General features: G+C 45.0%; 1 pseudogene; it reads left to right on the plus strand.

Moving 5' to 3' along the window:
- Window positions 1-11,627: 11,627 nt before the first annotated feature.
- Window positions 11,628-12,233, plus strand: LOC148514904 (Y-box-binding protein 1 pseudogene; annotated as a pseudogene).
- The last annotated feature ends 1,166 nt before the right edge of the window (window positions 12,234-13,399 follow it).

A 13,399-nucleotide genomic window follows, 5' to 3' on the forward strand; every position in this document is an offset into this window, starting at 1 on the left:
GGAAATATGAGTGAGAAGAGAGGGGGAGAGGTCAGGGGAGGATAGGTAGATCTGAGTATCATCGGCATAGAGATGATATTGGAGGTCAAAAGAACTGATAAGTTTACCTAGAGAAGACATATAGATGGAGAATAGGAGGGGCCCAAGAACAGAACCTTGGAGAACACCTACCATTAGTAAAAGTGTGTGAAGGGGGGGGAGTCACGAGAGGAGACAGAGAAGGAATGTCCAGAGAGGTAGGAGGACAGCTAGGAGAGGACAGTGTCACGTAGATCAAGGGAGTGAAGGATTTGCAGGAGAAGAGGGTGATCCACAATGTCCAGAGCAGCAGAGAGATTAACGCGAATAAGCATAGACTGGCCCTTGGATTTGGCGGCAAGGAGGTCATTATTGACTTTCGTAAGGGCAGTTTCCGTGGAATGGGGAGACTGGAAGCCAGGATGAAATATGTCAAGGAGGTGGGTAAAATGGGAAAAGGAGAGAGATAGTGGAGAAGATGGGAAGGGATAGGGTCAAGGGGGGAGGTGAAGAAGGTGGACCGAATGAGGGCCATGACTTCCTCTCCAGTTACAGGTGAGAAGGATGTCAGAGTTAGTAATATGTAACGGGAGGAGTGGTCCAGGAAAGGAGGAGGTGTAGTGCTGAGGGTCTGGTGGGATATGATGTCTTGACATATGGATTACATTTTAGTTGTAAAGTTGGTGGCAAAGTCAAGGGCAGAGAGTGAGGAGGGAGTGGGCAGAGGAGGGAGTTGAGGGTGGTGAAGAGACGCTGAGGTTTTGAAGACTGGGAGGAGATGAGGTTCTTGAGATATAACTGTTTAGAGTGGGAAAGGACAGCATAGTAGGATGAGAGCATAAATATAAAATGGAGGAAGTCTGAATTAGAGCATGATTTTCTCCACTGTCCCTCGGCTGCGCATGAACACTTTTGCAGATATCTAGTGCACTTGCAATGCAAGGGTTGAGGTGTTGATCTGCAAGGGTGAGTAGCGATTGCTGAAGCAACAGAGTCAGAGCAGAAGTAAGGGAGATATTGTATCGGGTAGTGGCTTGTTCAGGGCAGGAGAGAGAGAGGATAGGGGAAAGAAGTGAGCCAAGCATGGAGGAAAAATAAACTGTGTTGATAGACTTTTTGTTACACTTAGTGATAGGAGCCTTAGGAGGTAGTAGAGGGGAAGGAGAGAGGTATAGACAATGCCACCTGTCGCGCTGGAATGAAATCCGGTAACCTGGATGGATTGGCCAGCTCAGAGTCCAGTTCTTAACCCCATTAAGAACCTCTGGGATGAATTGGAGCGACGGGTGCGTTGTAGGCCAACTCGACGTTCAGTGTCACAGTTGGTCACTGTACTTAAGGCAGAATGTCAAAACATACCGCCTGCTGTTGTCCAGGAACTTGTGGACAGTTTGCCAAGAAGGATGTCTGCAGTAATCACTGCACGTGGTGGTCCTACAAAGTACTGATGTCAATAAAATCTCATAGATCTATTTGCTGTCAGTGTCCAATCATTTTTATCTACATAGTGTATATCTATTATCTATTGATCACTTTCATGTGCATATATATCTTTTACACAGGTTTAAAATAAGTGCTTTCATTTGTGGGCGGAGGGGTTCCACATTAAAAATATATATAAATATGTTAATTTAACATGTAGAATTAACATGTAGATGTTAAAAGTGAAGTAGTCCACTGAAGTATACAATTGCAATCTAGAACAAGCCAGCAGGGGGAGCACACGGCTTAATAATTCTATTTACATACAATAAACACAGGGCTCATTAAAACTTGGACATGCTAATCAGTAATGTTCTAGTGGGGGGGGTGAGCATTTTGCATAATGGGTACAGCATACTTGCCTACTTTTGAAAAGCATTTCAGGGAGATTATGAAAGCATCGGCTATGATGGTTAAAGTGGACGCGTACTGCTACATCTAATAGGCGTGACTTATAACCAATGCAAGGAGATTGCACTGATGATCCCATTTAATTGTATATTATATCTCAGATTTTTTTTTCTAAGCATATAAAAGCTACATAATGGGTATAAGGTGCAATCGGAGAGATTACTGGGCTCTTCAGGGAGTCAGGGAGATTGCTGCTATTTCAGGGAGTCTCCCTGACAAACAGGGAAACCTGGCAAATATGGGGTACATGCACCAAAAATGTGTAGACACTCATATGTAGACTTTTACATACTTTTAAATTGCCTCTACTGACCCCTAAGAGGGTGGGCAGAGATGGTTAAGCTTAGGCCAAGTACCATAAGATCATGTTCCTGTACTTGCAACATAACTAGACATGTATGCATCCGCTGATATGACTTTTAGGAGGTGTACTGTATTTCTTGTGGACGTTGGCGGGTTGGTTTAACAATATACAATACTGATGTCTATCTGCAGCACAATGTAGCTGCTTCTGATTAGCTGATTACATTCCAATTGTAAAAGGAAAAAACACTAGTTATTTGTATTTCATTTGCATTCACATCTCTTACAAACATTGTTAAGACAATATTTACTCTTGTGTATATTATACTTCATTATATTATTAAATTGTACTATTTTACCATTAACACTATCACTCATACTTACCAATTCTTCCAGAAGTTGCAGGAGGCATACGATATTTCGGGTAGTCCCCCGCACCCTCGGAACAGTGGCAAGATCTCCGACATCCCGTCCAGGATGCAGTCAGGAAGCCGACGGTTGAAATGCCGACCGCTGGCTTCCCGACTGTGCAATCCCGACAGGGGACTAATGATAGGCGTCAAAATCACAACGCCTATCATTATCCCTACGACGGGAGCCCGACATACCGAACGAAGGTAAGCCAGGCGGCGGCGCGGACAGCCGCTGGGGGGAGTGTTAGGCACCTCCACCAGGAGGGTTAGGCTAGGGAAAGAGGGCGTTATGGTTAGGCATCCCCAGGAGACTTAGGTTTGGGCTGCGGGGAAGGGGGGGGTTAGGTTTCGGTACTTACAAGGGGGGTTACGGTTAGGCATTTGGGGGGGAGGTTAGGGTTAGGCACCCCTAAGGGAGGGTTAGGGGGGGGGAGAGGGTTAGTAATAGTCAAAAAACGTACCTGTCGGGATCTTCTCTTGCCGGTCTCCCAGCATTGGGATTTGAACATGCGTCCGGAGGTGTTTCATACCGATCCCTCCCGTCCACTTCCTAGTTAAGTGGGCACAATAAGGGATATGAAAATGGGAATTGCAGAACATATGGAGGAGTGGGGCTAAACCTATGTAAAAAATGCATCCATCATTTTAGTCACACACCCTCCCCACGGAGTCACAGTTCATGGCATTTTGCCACAACTGGGGCGGGGCCTAATGACATGAGAGCCCCACCACCCGAAGTAGCCAGCTGCATCTCCTCTCCGGGCTACTCCTAGAGAAGGGATAAAAAAAGTAGGGAAGTATGCTGTCATGCCACATATCCATGCTATCTCTATGCTTTCTAACCCATCTCTATGCTATTGTGGGATGTATAGAAACCTGTTATTATAGCTGGTGCAAATGTTCATGTTTTTGAGCTGGATTCAACTCAAAATGCATCTGAACATATACAGGATTTTTTTTTTAAATGCTGATCTTATATGTATCCATCTCCAGGGTCCCAGGGTATCCTAACAATTTCTGTATGATTTGCTGTGAAATCTGCAAAAAACAACAGTATTTTCTTGTAGATCTTTAAATCAAGGCCTAATACAGTGAAACATGATATTCTTAGAGCCCTCACAACTTGTCACACATTACATAGGTCGAGAAGCATCAAAAAGTAATTTGAGTTCAGAGATGTTGTCTGTTCACACATTCTATGCAGGGAGTGACCCCATTGAGCGGAACAGTAGGAGACTGGTTAGCTAGAGATAATTCAGAAACATACTGGTTAATTGGCCTACGACTAATTTGGCCGTAGTGAGATTGTGTACGGGCCGCAGGAAATTAGATTGTAAGTTCCTCTGGTGCAGTGACTGATGTGTACAATGCTGCATATAATCACCAACCATTCACAAACTGATAGGAAGCTGTGACGTTTGCAACTTTATTGGGCCTGTTTCAGAGTTGTATGCAAATGCCACTGCATACAAAGATGAGCCCAATGTCACCGGGGCCACAGAGATAAAATTGTTCCAGTCGAGAGGGTTCATCTGTGCCACCTGTTGTCTACTACATCCACAGAGGATGGATATACTGTACAGTACATACCATATATATTAAGCATGTAAAATGCTTGTGTGAGGGCTATCAGTCTATGGCTTGTGGTATCGCAATCTGTAAATATCATTAGTGGGAAATTCTAACGAGCAAAACTGGCTGCTGCACAGGAGTAATTTGTGTCATTAACACAGAGCGGAAGTGAGGATGGAAACTGCTCACCAAATGTATTTTTAGTTCTGTGTGTCTATGAAAACATTACATTTTATATGTGGGTGGTGACGGTGAAAGGTGCATACTAATGATAGAGCAAGCAGGTAAACCGGCATTTCTACCTCTAATTCTGAATACTAAAGCTGCATACACACACAACGATTTTGTTACCAACGATTTTCTGAACGATTATCTGTCAGATTTTTTTAAAGTGTAATGAACGATTTTTTTGAACTACAAATGATTTTTGCATATTACCTAAATCGTTGAGTTGGCAGTCTGACTGAACTACAAACGTGAATGCGCATGAACCATAATCGTTTTAACTCAGAAAGTGAACGATTTTTTCAATGATTGAACGATAAACGATATTGTTAACGATAATCGTTCAAAAAATCGTTGTGTGTGTATGCACCTTAATACTTGTATTTTGTTGTACCATGTCTTGATGCAAACTATATTATAGCATTGTTCTCCTCTCCCTCTCTTCTTCCCCCATTATTATCCTTCCCTTATTTTCTATTGTTTGTACCCCATTGTTTGAAAAATATGTGAGTAAAAAAATATTGAGCTACATAATAGTGAGCTCAGCTGGATCTTACCTGTACTTTTTCCACCACTTTCATGTGCACAGCAAATTCACATGTTTTTATTTTTGGTTAGACCAGCAAACTTTTAATAGCATCTCATGTGGAATATTCGTCTCATTTAGATTTTAGGAGCAGAATTTCAAACATTTCCGCAGCTGAACTTGGCCTTGCAGTAAGGTTTCTGTTCATAATTCTCCCCGTCAAGTTTGTTCCACCCACAATTCCCAGTCTTATTCAAATCAAAGCATAATTATTTAACTGTTGTCAGAATAGTTTTTTTTATTACATTCATAACTTGTACCCTTGTAAAAGACATTGAAACATCAAAGTTTAATATCCCTACCTGCCCTACTCATCCTAACTGGCAGCAGAAGCGAGAATGTTTTCTATTTGTTTATGGATAAGGCAAATATGAGACATCTTAGCTGAGATATTGCCATATATGCATTTAATTTGTCAGACCAAGCAATAAATGTAAGATTTTGTGACTTATGTAAATTATATTTTAATTGATTGCAAATAATTAAAAACATGCAATTGATTTAAACTATAAATGGAATGGTTATTGTAGCGGCTAACATCAGCCCTGAGGTCATGTGTTCAATTCCTCATCAGGCATCATCTGGAGCTTGCATGTTCTCCATGTGTTTGCGTTTCCTTCAAGTGATCCGGGTTTCCTCTCACAGTCCAAAATATATTGGTAGATAGTTAACTTCTGACAAAAAAAATATATATATAACCCTATTGTCTGTTTGTCCCTGTGATATAGATGGTAAGCTCCACTGGGCCAGGACTGATGTGATTGACTGCAATTTTCTTAGGGACCAACCGGCCACACATTACATAGGATGAGGAGCATCAAAAAGCATTTTGAGTACAGTGTCAGACTAGTATTTGTTTGTGAACCCGGTGTCTGATATTCGTCTGTGTTGGTGTCTGGAGGCGTGTACAGAAAGCTGGCAGGCCTAAGGAGACCTCCTGGCATGTAGTGAAGAACACTTCCCTGACCGGGAATCAAACCCGATCTCGGCGGAGAGATGCCAGATCGTACCCACTAGACCACCAGGGACGTCGGTGTTGAAGACAAGTTGTTATGTGCAATCAGAAGAGAGTGTGGCAGTAGATTGACCAGGCTGATACTGGATTAGTACTGTAGATAAATAATAAAAACACTCTTCTTACTGTAACTGGAATGCTGGAGTGGTAGATCTAGGCAACGTATTCACAAGGCTGAAACTGGGTTGTCGCTGTAGTCCAGGATCCAGGAGTACTCAGATGGTAGCAGGATCGGATGAAGACAAAACACCGGAATGGGTAGTAGGTGATGGTACCAGGGACGGCATCAATGGTGCAGGAACCAGGTACGCTCACCATGCAATGAGAATGGTATACACAGGCGAGTGGCAGGTTCAGATATCAGGAACAGACTGAGATTCTCCGTGCAGCCAGTGGGATAACTGCACCAGGTGTGGATAGCTGCACCAGGTGTAGATCACTTGCAGGAGTCCGTGTAGCAGAAGGAAGCAAAACTGCACAGACAGGATACAAGTAAGCAACAGGAGCTCAGTATAGCTCACTCAGTAGGAACTGAGGCCCTGATTCAGAGCCGGACGCTCTGACAGAGCGCTCGCTCTGAATCAGGGCCGTCCCTCTATATTTTAAGAGCGGTCTCCTGGCCGCTCGCATAGCTGTGGGTGACCACCCACAGCTATAGCGAGTGGCCAAAATGATGGTCGCGATGGTCAAGACCATCGCGACCATCGGGCTTTGCGACGAGACCCTGGAGTGCTTTTGGCTCTATCAGAGCCAAAATCACTCCCACTGACATCACTAGTGTTGTCAGTGGGGCCGGCCCCAGATGGTAGGCGTTCCCATGGGAACGCCTCCATCTGGGCAGCCACGCCCCCGGCACGCCCACCAAAGGGGGCGTGCTGTCAATCACCATCGACAGCACGCCCCCTTTGGTGCGAGACCCATAACGACGGCTTGGCCATCGTTATTCGGGTTTCGCGCATGCGCATGATGGAGCCGCCTCCGTCATGCGCATGCGCACTTGGCCAACATCACGAGCGGGTCTGAATCAGGCCCTGAGATTAGTACTAATTGTACTGGCAATTAGCTAGAGTCAGCAGCTGGGATATATACCCCAGGGTTACCTGGGATAGGCTGAGCAGAGACAGGTGGTACGGTGAGGCTCAGGCTATTACTTGATTGGCTGTTGCAGACAGGTGATCGGGAATTGTCACTGCAGTACTCTGTAGCAGGCTTAGATCTTGCTTGAGGCCTAGCAGGCCGAGAAACACTGAAGCCTGTGGGTCTGGGATGTGATAGAGAACGCTGGCAAAATCGGTAAGTGACCCAGCGGCAGGGGAAACAGACCTGGGTTGTGACATACAGTGATGCAGTCTGGGGCTGATTCAGAGGTGGATGCTATTTCAATTATTTATGCAGTTGGCCGATGGTTGTGGATCTGTGCATGCGCTGGAGCTGCATGTGCAGATCTGGGGATGTCGCTCACAGTACCACAAAAGCCGCAGAATGATTGAGATGCTGCTGGGCTGGCACTTCGGGGCGGTGACAGGCAGCCTTCCAAAAAACGGAGGTGTGTTGGCCATGTTTTCTGAGCATACCAATGCCAGTGGTACAGCTTCACTGATCCGGGCAGCATGATTTCGCCGAATAATCCTGAGTAACTTGAGGGTTATTTAGATGTCCAATGATCATGCATTTGATCCGATGCTGCATCTTCCGACTCAACAGCGGATCACAAAAACCAACAGTGGGCATCTTTTCATTTAACCACTTGCCTGGCGACCACGCCAGACTGGGCTTTTACTGACATGGTCGCATCTGATGCGCCCAGTCAGAAATGCCCACTGGTTGGCTGCTGAAAGATAATCTTCCAACAGCCAGCTATATTCAAGGGACCTGCTGGCCTCCCTCCACCCACGGCTCCCCCCCCCACAATGTCCAGATCACAGCTGGCCACAGAGATTGTGCAGTACAATATGTGTCTATATGGAATCGGTATGATTCCCGGCAGCGCCTGGCCGACAAAAGCAGAGTTCCTGGCAGCGGAAGCCCGACAGCGCTGGAAATCCCGATCGTCGCTAAGGTAAGTATAAACTTACCTAACCCTAACCCTCCTTAGGGGTGCCTAACCCTAACCTCCCCCCCAAGTGCCTAACCCTAATCCCCCCTCTAAGTGCCTAACCCAAACCCCCCCCTTCCCGGCTGCCTAAACCTAAGTCCCCAGGGGGGTACCTAACCCTAAGTCCCCCCCGGGGGTGCCTAACCCTAACCCCTAGCCTAACCCTCCCGGGGGGTGCCTAACCCTAAGTCCTCCCAGGGTGCCCTAAACCTAAGCCTCCCCCCCGCGGCTGTCCGCTCACGGCGCCCGGCATGCCTTCGATCAGGATGCCGGGCGCCGGTCTCCCGGCGTTGGGGTGATGAGAGGTGTTGATGGTAATGAGAGGCTGAATTTGAGGAAAATGATGTGGGGCTGACGACTAAGGATGGCTGGCTGCAGACACCAGTCCTCCTACCCCTGAGGCATCCACAGTACTGTCATCAAGAAGACCTTGCACAAAAGACGGAAGACAAGAACTACAGACAGACAGAAGAGAGACAGTGTGATAAGTCATAGCGTATTTTTACTTTATTTAAAGGCTGGCATATATTTCAGTTTTTTATATATATATATATATATATTTATATATATATATATATATATATATATATATATTGGTAAATAGGCGGCACTACAGAGACTTCTACCTCCATGAACAAATGTTTTATGTTCAACGTTTCAAGGTTACATCCCCTTCATCAGTTTCCACACACGGGACGGGAGGCGGGGGGGGGGGACATGTTCTTGCACCAGGGCCCACCACTCTAGTTCTGACACTGGGGGGAGGCTTTACATGTATGTGGCATAATGCAATATAAAGGGCATTGCATGTGTGTGGCATAATACATTATAAAAGATTACATGTGTGTGGCATAATGTATTAGAAAGGGCATTACTGATGTCACCCCCTCCCTGTTACCAACTGCTGTCACTCTCTCCCTGCTGTCACCGTCTTCCTGTCACCCAGTGCTATTACCCTTTCCATGTCGTCACCCTCTCCCTGTCACCCAGTGCTGTCCCCCTCTCCCTGTCATCACCCACTGCTGTCACTCTCTCCCTGTCACCCAATGCTGTCACCCTCTCCCTGTTGTCACCCAGTGCTGTCACCCTCTCCCTGTTGTCACCCAGTGCTGTCACCCTCTCCCTGTCACCCAGTGCTGTCACCCTCTCCCTGTTGTCACCCAGTGCTGTCACCCTCTCCCTGAATATGTATCTTTGGGTATAATTGTAACTTAGCACCCAGGGTGGTCCTGCTGTGTAAGGACTTCATACACATTCATGTTGGGCCTATGTGTTTTTTTTGCAAAGCATAAAAGCATAATTATTTTCATGTGGGGGCTAATGTGTGGGGGTTTTTTATGCGTAGCCTATGGGGGTTAATCAATTAGATGCAGGGTTTCCCCCATGACTAATTACCATAAAAAAAATCCCTGCTGCGCGGGGAAAGGCTGTGCAATTAAATAACTTTTTTCTGTCGCCGAAAAATCGGGAATATTTCATAAGGGGCGCCAAAATTTATATCCGCTTACCAAAAAATTAGGTTCAGGCCGGCCCTGGGTAGACTTCAAGTTGCCACCCTATACTCCTCTCAGCAGATAGAGCCTTATCAGCGTAGGAGGTGATAGGATAGAGAGGGCTGTCAATCTTTCATAAAGGAGAGAAAGCTATAATCTAAGCACCTGTATCTTCATCAGGCACCCCCTTACTATAAAGGACAAATTGAACTTTACATTGAGCTGATTTCTGCTAAAGATACCCAGATTTAGTAACTTTGAATTAAAGTGTCACCCTCCTTCAATAACAAGAACTTGGCAATAGTTGCAGCTGTTTAAATAAGAAACTGACTAATTCTCTGAAAGAGCCTCAGCAATACCATAATATGCAATAGAAGTTCCTTTTAGTATCATTAAATCTTAAACCAGTTACTGCTAAGTACTCCAGCTAAATATCACCCCGAAAATACTACAGGACTAAAAAGGAAACATTGTGCACCAACAAGCTCACAAATAGAGTCTAGGCTCCAGAGACAATTATCTGTTTGGTTAATACTGCAGTATTAAAATATTTATTGTTCAGTTCCCCAATAAATAACTAATATTGTTTATTATAGAATTTATTTCACAGTACTGTTATGCATGCTATGTTATATGCTGTTATATGATTGGTGTATGCTAAATTCTGAAATGTATAGTGCATTAATTTACTACTCCTTGACGGAAATTGTTGTTACAAGAAGACATCTTTTATCCTGTTCCTGTGAAATAAAGCAAAGCTGTTTGTAATGCTTGTAAATATTTTCCATGTCTAAGTATTTTTAGGAGTTCAGAACAGTAGGGGTACTTGCTCTCTGAAAGGCTTGGGTAAATAAGGAAACTGTTAAGCCACCAGGTAGTGCGGGTTCTGGTTATCACAATTTGGCGTCCCCGAACAGGATTCAGTCAGAGTCCAAAGCAAGCGTTTCCCCTACCTAATCCGAGATGTCATACAGGGAACAACAGATGGATCAGGGGGAGGGACCCGATAGAGGGAGTCCCGTAATGCATTCTATTACCCCCATTACCATGCCCTATTATTTTGGGGTGCCATGGCTTCCCAGCTACTCAGGAGAAACACATACAGCAGAGGCAACTGAATTCAAAGAATTCAAAACAAAACTTCAGCCCATGTTCAGATTGTGCCCATTAAGTGAGCTACAGAACGTGGTAATATTAATTGGACAACTGAAAGGGACCGCTCTGCGCGAAGCAAACTCGTGGCCGCAGAGACAAAAGAGAACTGCAGAAGACATATTGGAAAGATTGGCAAATATCTTTGATTCTCGAATGAAGTCAGAACTAAAGATGCAGTTTTACTCAAGAAAGCTGCAACCAGGTGAAACATTGCGGGAGTTTGCTCTTGGCTTACAGGAAGCGCTGCAAGCTATTAATGCCTGCGAACCAGGAGAGATAAGTCAGGAAGACGAAGCACTGATCAGTCAATTTATCGAGGGAGTTTATGATGACAATATGACACCTCAGCTTAAAATGTTGCGCCTCCAAGATTCTACTAGCAGTTTCCTAAAGTTTAAGGAGACAGCAACTAAAATTTAAAGACCACTTCCAAACATGAACAAGTTATTGCATATCCAGATCTGGCAGTGCAACAAGTTGAATCTACCACATCAGCAGATCCTTTAGTTGCCTTAAAGGACCAAATTGCAGGTCTTATTCAGGTGATTACAGACATGTGTAAAGATTTTAAGAGCTTGCAGGAAAGACCCAGAAGGGAAGAGAGAGACTGGCGATTTGAAAGAAGGTCCCACTATAACAGTCAATGGAAGGCAACTCGGAATTATGGACGACGAGCTACTGATAAGTTCAACGAACTGGACAGTACAATATGTAGACGCTGTCAAAGAAGTGGACACATCGATTGCAATTGTCAATAGTCAGAGAATTTAAACTCAGAAGTCCTGTGGCCAAGGACCAGCCCTCAGGAAGAACAGGGAGAATAGGTCCACACTTGGAGGAAGGTGTGAGGCTTGGTCCAATGTTGCAGAGCCAAACAAAAGCTGTCCACATGCAACCGTTAGATGATGTTACACCAGTATGTGCAAAAAAAATTTTAGGCCAAGTTGTGTGGTTTAATGTACAACGTGGATATGGCTTCATAAATCAAGATGACACCAAGAAAGATGTCTTTGTACATTACACGGCCATCAAAAAGAACAATCCTAAAAACTACTTCCGAAGCCTGAAAGGAGGAGAAATTGATGAGTTTGATGTAGTAAATGGAGAGAGGGCTGCCAATGCCATTAATGTGACTGGTCCTGGAGGTGTTTCAGTACAAGGCAGCATATATGCAGCAGACCAAAAACATTATTGGTGTTATCTACGTCACAGGGGTCCTCCACGTTACTACCAACACAGTGAAGAAGGAGAGAACTCAGAACAAGTCAAAATTGCGGCAGATGGAGAGAGAACTAAACCACCATGGCCCTACCAGAGGTGTCGCTACACATCATATTATCAGTGTCCCGATATTCCAGTTCAGAGTGAATTGTTAAATAGAACAAGTGGTCAAGATATACAGGAACCGAGTGACTTGATGCGGCAGTGCCTACAGGGAATAGTCAGACCACGACAACCTCCATAGCCATTATGACTGAATAAAATGGAAATGAAGGACACTGATTCCATCATGCCCCACCCCAACCAACCAGTGTGTGCTACTAATGGAAAGGAAAACCCTGAAGGAATTGCCAACCTAGCCATGGCAGAGTGGGAGGGGTCCCCTGATCATAATCTTGTGGATTCTGTTATGCAGTTATCTAAATCTTGTCACAACCATGGCTAGTTTTTTACCTTTTGCCTTGAGACTTACCTCTGCCAGCTGCTCCGTGGATCTGTGTGTGCAACACTGCTAGCCTTGATTGGAATCACAGGTGCAGGTCTGACTCTCAGCCCTGCAGAGATGACTGCTCTCTCTGCATGTTGAGCCTTCCACCACTCAGAGTGCTACTTCCAGACCACCTGATCATATCCACCAATTCCTGCTGACCCAGAGTATATACACCTTCCTCTGATAGCATTCTGGGCCTGAAAATCTCATTGCTTCCCATGGTGTATGGTTCGTCCTGCTACTGTGTACTAGTGTATCCCGGGCTCCTGCTACTGCAATTCCTGGCAATCCAGAAAACCTGCTACTGCAATACCTGGCAATCATGAAAACCTGCTACAGCAATACCTGGCAATCCAGAAATCATACCAGTTCCCAGGCCAGTGCATTATGTCCATTGTTGTTGCATGACATGATCCTAAGTTCCCTGTGTGTTACCAGTGCTTCCTAGCACAGCCCACGATACTCCAGCCCAGAGTAATATTCCAAGTCCATTCCACGATACTCCAGTCCGGAGTGATATTCCAAGTCCATTCCACGATACGCCAGTCCAGAGTCAAGTTCCAAGTTCTTCAGTTCAATCCACGTTATTCCAGTCCAGAGTCAAGTTCCAAGTTCTTCAGTTCAATCCACGTTATTCCAGTCCAGAGTCAAGTTCCAAGTTTGCCAGTTCAACTCAGCAAGTCTTCCTGCCGGTCCCTGTACGGTTCCTCCAAGTCTTCTACTAGTTCCACTCCAATGTTAGAAGTTTCCTGTTCTTGTTATTAATCACCAAAGGCAGTTCTCACTGCTATACAATTCTTTCGCAAATAGATCTATTTACCTCAACCATGGTTCCAGTCAAGCCGGTCTCCGCTGAATCCACTTCAACACCTGAGTCAGGTAATTCTCAAGCAACATTCGTGACAGTATGTTCAGGCCTA

Source organism: Taudactylus pleione, unplaced genomic scaffold (assembly GCF_031769625.1).
Source record: "Taudactylus pleione unplaced genomic scaffold, aTauple2 ptg000256l, whole genome shotgun sequence".
NCBI classification, from domain to species: Eukaryota; Metazoa; Chordata; class Amphibia; order Anura; family Myobatrachidae; genus Taudactylus; species Taudactylus pleione.